The sequence below is a fragment of the Primulina tabacum genome, chromosome 8 (genome assembly GCF_025594145.1).
Source record: "Primulina tabacum isolate GXHZ01 chromosome 8, ASM2559414v2, whole genome shotgun sequence".
Taxonomy (NCBI): domain Eukaryota; kingdom Viridiplantae; phylum Streptophyta; class Magnoliopsida; order Lamiales; family Gesneriaceae; genus Primulina; species Primulina tabacum.
Window position 1 is genome coordinate 31,763,069 of NC_134557.1, and position 6,000 is coordinate 31,769,068.

Genomic DNA, 6,000 nt, shown 5'->3' on the forward strand with positions numbered 1-6,000 from the left:
TTGCTCCTGTGTTTTTTAAACCAAATGGCATAACAAGCCATTCTAACGTGCCGATTGCCCCAGGACATCTAAAAGCTGTTTTGGATACATCTTCCTCTGCTATTTTTATTTGATTATATCTTGAAAATCCGTCCATGAATGACATCAACTCATTTGTTGCCAATGCATCGACTAGCATATCGGCCACCGGCATGACATAAACGTCTTTCGGGGTGGAACAATTTAAATCCCTGAAATCTATGCAAAATCAAATCTTCCCATTCTTTTTCATAACAGGGACTATGTTCGCAAGCCATTCCATGTATCTTACTGGGCGGATGAATTTCGCTTTGAGAAAGTTTCCCATTTCTTCTTTTACTCTTGCTTCAATTGCCTTGGACATCCTTCTAGCCGGCTGTTGGTATGGTTTGAAACCATCTTTAATTGGTAGCCGATGTTCCACCAATTTACTGTCTAAACCCGGCATATCTTCATATTCCCACGCGAAACAATCTATGAATTCCACGAAGATTTTCACAATTTATTTCTTCATCTCTTCTTCTAACAAGTCACTGATATAGGTAGGTTTGGGGCATTCTATGGTTCCCAGATTCACCTCTTTTAAAGGATCCCGAGTCTCTGGCTGTCGATCTTCCATCTGAGCCGGAGCTAAAACTATATCTTCTCACTGTAATTCTGTTTCCTCATTGTTATCATATTCATCTTCAAATATTATTTTAGTTCCATCAATGTCCCACAATTCTTGAGATTGTATTTCATTCACCAGATGCTGCAAGGTGGCTTTCCATTCGGAAGCTGCAGCCACTTCCATCTCTTCTTTAGTGAACTTAATCATCGACCTCCTCGATAATAGGTCGAACCATGGGTCTAGGAGAGACCATGGCGGTGGATTTGAGAACTTTTTCAACCGTTTCTCTCATTTTTTAGTATCCATGTAGACTGCCCCTTGCTATTCATTTACCTTGTAGTCACGAATTTTAATAGGACCGAATGCTCCATCATAATATCTAGCATCTACTGCATTGGAATTAGATTGATACGGCTGTGAATCAGCCTTTACTACTTCCACTTCATCCCCTTTCCACATCAGCAATAACTGGTGCATGGATGATGGTACACAATGATTGGAGTGAATACAATCCCTCTCTAACAAAGCATGGAAGCTAGCACTGGAATTGACCACGAAAAAGGATGACAGCGAGGATCGGGATTCTACAGTAACATTTGCTGGTAACACTCCCAAAGTTTTTGTAGATTCCCCAGTAAAAAGCCACCACAGATACTTCGGTAGGAATCAAGTCTTCCACATTCTTCCCTAACTTCTGAAGGATTCTGTGGGTAAAATATTGACAGCACACCCATTATCTATCAATAACCTAGACAACGGCTTTCCATTAACATGTTCTATAATATAAAGTGGTTTGATATGTTTCGTCATCTCATTGGTAGGTCGCTTAATCAATATTCTTTTCTCTTCATCAACAAGAACACCAACACAATAATTTGAAGCGTTGGTTTGAATGGATTCTGTAACACTTTGGTTTCCAGTGGATACATCGGATTCGAGCATCCTTCTGCATTTAAATTCATCTGCCTACATTAACGAGCCAATAGCACACTCGAATGAAATGAGAATATGTCCCACCTGAAAGGGGATCGGTTACGGAATAGGCAACAAAGCTACTTTGCCGCCCACTGCTACTAAATCACCACCTCCCCAAGTTAAACTGGCGCTTCATCAATACTCTTTTCTCTTCATCAACAAGAACACCAACACAATAATTTGAAGCGTTGGTTTGAATGGATTCTGTAACACTTTGGTTTCCAGTGGATACATCGGATTTGAGCATCCTTCTGCATTTAAATTCATCTGCCTACATTAACGAGCCAATAGCACACTCGAATGAAATGAGAATATGTCCCACCTGAAAGGGGATCGGTTACGGTGACCGGAAGCGCAACAGGAAGTTAAAACTTGTAATTTTTATGGAATATTTTCGGCCACCAAGAGGATATTGTGTAGCAAATACAACAAACACCAAATATCATACATGGGGTGTTGAGAAAATTATACCTATCAACCTCTTGAGGTTGATGATGGCTCCAACTTTGTTGTCAAACAACAAAGCTCTTGAATGGGATGACAATCTACAAGCTCTCCTCCTTTCCTTCAGGAATTAGGCCCACCACCAACTTTGTAGATCCACCTCACACTTGCACTAGAAAATGTAAGGCTTTTTCAAAGAAAAGTGACTTGTTTCTCCAACAATTGAAGAACACAAAAATGAGAGAAAAATTAAGGAAAGAACTCCTCCATATTTTCGGCCAACACATAAAAAAAATGAGAGGGGGAAGACTTGTCTTGGTTGTGGGAAAAGGTGAAAAGTTGTCTTGCATGCCATGCAATATTTTAATCAAAAGTAATCCACACCCCTTCACCTCCCAAGCATGCAAAACCTAGTGGGCTTGTAACAATTAAAAAGGGCCCACAGACCTTTTAATTGTCTCAAACATATTTGAGCCCAATTAGACTTTACTTGATTTTTCTCAAGCCCACTAGTTAAATAATTATTTTCAATTGAGTTCTACAAGGCCCAATGTTATTTAATTAATTCAACACTTGAATTAATTTAATTATTTGGACTCTACTAGGCCCACTAGTGTTTAATTAATTCAACACTTGAATTAATTTAATTTAGTCCATAATAATGTTTATGAAAATCACAATTTTCAAATACATTATTCACTTGGCCTACTTTTAATTTAGGAACACATTAATAAATTAAAATTTACATTTCTCTCATAGAAGTCATACTTCTATTTTTTTCTTTACGCTTATAAACTCATTTATAAGCCATTCAACACATTGAACTATTTTACTTCTCAACGGGATCTAGAAAGCTAGTACTTGTGTGGCCCTCAATGGTTCACTGATACAACTAGTCGTGGGTTCACATCTCCATGTGATTTGGACTAAACATGTCCTTATTTGAGCATACCCAATTGCTCCATTCTTACTTATCAACTCTTTGATAACAAGAACGTCAGAACTCAAGTCTGATAGTACCCAACCAATCATGTTAAACGCCTAGCAGCGTCGCTGACATGATTCCCTAGGTATCAAATGATAGTGCCTGCAAGAACCATTCTATTATGGTTAGCGTACAGTACGGTCCCTTCAACTCATATATCCCGACCGATTCGACAACCATTGGTATATCGAGAGTTGTCAATGAATCGATACTATGTGTCATGTCGTAGTTGCATCGATGGTGTAATCTATGAAACCCCTTTCATAATTACCACCATACTCTGATCAGAGATTTCAACCTACATACACATGATAACACATAGGATATCCATACCCGAAGGTAAGCGGTGAATCCCCGACTACAATGCATCGACTCCTATATGTTTCGACAGAACACCCAACCTTGCCACCTGATGACCCCATGAGAGTCGATAAACAAGTCAAATTGTAATTCTAGCACATAGAGTCTCAATGTTGTCCCGGGTCATAAGGCACTAATGGTTTTACAACCATAAACTTGGACTTTTCCACTCGATAAGTGAGAACCACTTGGAAAGTCCTTTTATGGAGGGTTGTTCAGTGCACTCTACAAGGAGCACCTATCTGCATGCTCGGACATCACAATGTCCCCTACCAATGAAACATGGTACTCACATCCCAGATACTAGTCTCAAACTCGAGCGGCCTATATCCTTCTTAGTGGCGGCTGAATCGACTAGGAACTATTTAGAATATACAGTATTCCAAATATGAGTTTCATGATACTCATCATATGAGCATCTCATATTCTTTCTACTATTTGTATATTCAAGGACTTTATCTATGCAACTAGCATGGATATACAGATAAAGAAGTGCCAAAATGATAAATTCAAATATTATTAAAATAAAGACTATTCATACATAGAGTTTAATCATGAACCCTCGGCCAACATTTGGCTCGACGGGCACCTACTCTAACAATCTCCCACTTGCACTAGAGCCAACTACCCATATGCTTCAAACCCATCGATTCGCGATGCTTCTCGAACAATGGTCCAGGTAAAGGCTTAGTTAGTGGATCATCAACATTATCTGCGGAGCTGACTTTGTCAATCGTGACATCTCCTCTCTCCACGATCTCTCTGAGGATGTGGTACTTTCTCAATATGTGTTTGGACTTCTGATGAGACCTCGGCTCCTTTGCTTGAGCAATGGCTCCTGTGTTGTCACAAAACACCGGGACAGGAGCAACTCCATTAGGAATGATGCCCAACTCTTGGACGAAATTCCTTATCCAAACAGCCTCCTTTGCTGCAGCTGATGCAGCAATATATTCTGCCTCAGTGGTGGAATCCGCTGTACTGTCTTGCTTGGAAATCTTCCAAGAGACAGCAGCACCATTGAGCATGAATATGAATCCAGAGGTTGACTTCGAGTCATCGATATCGCTTTGGAAGCTAGAGTCGGTATAGCCTTCCAATTTCAGTTCTCCATCACCATAGACCAAGAACAATTTATTGGTCCTTCTCAAATACTTGAGGATGTCTTTCACAGCTTTTTCAATGTGGAAGACCGGGGTTCGATTGATATCTACTCACTACACTTAGTGCGAAAGCCACGTCAGGACGCGTAGATATCATCCCATACATGATGCTACCAATTGCAGATGCATAAGGAATGCTTGTCATCGCCGCTATCTCTGAATCAGTCTTGGGAGACCATAGACTTGGATAGGGACACGCCATGACACATTAGTAGATGTCCTCTCTTGGACTCATCCTATCGAGAACCGTTTCACGATGGTATCAATGTATGTGGATTGGGTGAGACCAAGCAATCTTTTTGAACTATCTCTATAGATCTGTATTCCCAATACAAAAGATGCTTCACCCAAGTCCTGCATCGAGAAATTACTCGCTAACCATATCTTCGTTGATTGCAACATTCCTACATCATTCCCAATGAGTAGAATGTCATCAACATACAACACCAGGAATGTCACAGCACTCCCACTGACCTTCTTATACACACAGGGTTCCTCAGGATTCTTAGCAAAACCAAACTCTTTGATTGTACTATCGAATCTGAGGTTCCAACTCCTAGATGCCTGTTTTAGACCATAAATAGATCTTTGAAGTTTGCATACCATATGCTCACTTCCGATAGATGTAAACCCTTCGGGTTGAGACATGTAAATCTCTTCCTTAATATCCCCATTAAGAAAGGCTGTCTTAACATCCAAATCCATATCTCATAGTCATACCATGCAGCTATAGCTAGCAAAATCCTTATGGACTTGAACATTGCAACTGGAGAAAAAGTTTCCTGAAAGTCAACTCCTTGTCTTTGAGTATATCCTTTTGCCACCAATCGCGCCTTGAAGGTCAATACCTTCCCATCCGCCCCAAGTTTCCTCTTGTAAATCCATTTACACCCTATGGGAACAATTCCCTCAGGTGGATCCACGAGATTCCACACTTGGTTCGAGTGCATGGAATTCATCTCAGATTCCATCGCTTCAAGCCACTTGGATGAATCAGCATCAGATAATGCTTCCTTGAAGGTCCTTGGATCACATCCATGGTTAGGCTCATCATGGCCCTCTTCAAGAAGCAGACCATACCTCATAGGTGGTCTCGAGACTCTCTCGGATCTTCTAGGAGCTTGTATCTCCTCTCTTTGCTCTTCGGGTGTGGGTTCTACAATTGTGGGTGTTTCTCGAACCTCTTCGAGTTCTATCATCTCGCCTTTTCTATCTAATAGAAATTCCTTTTCCAAAAAGGTTGCATTCCTAGAAACAAACACCTTTGTTTCTTGGGGATGATAGAAGTAGTATCCAACCGAATTCTTTGGATATCCCACAAAGTAACATAAAATGGATCGACTATCCAATTTATCTCCCACTACCTGCTTCACATAAGCAGGGCACCCCCATATTCTAAGATAAGAATATTTGGGTGGCTTACCCATCCATATCTCATATGGTGT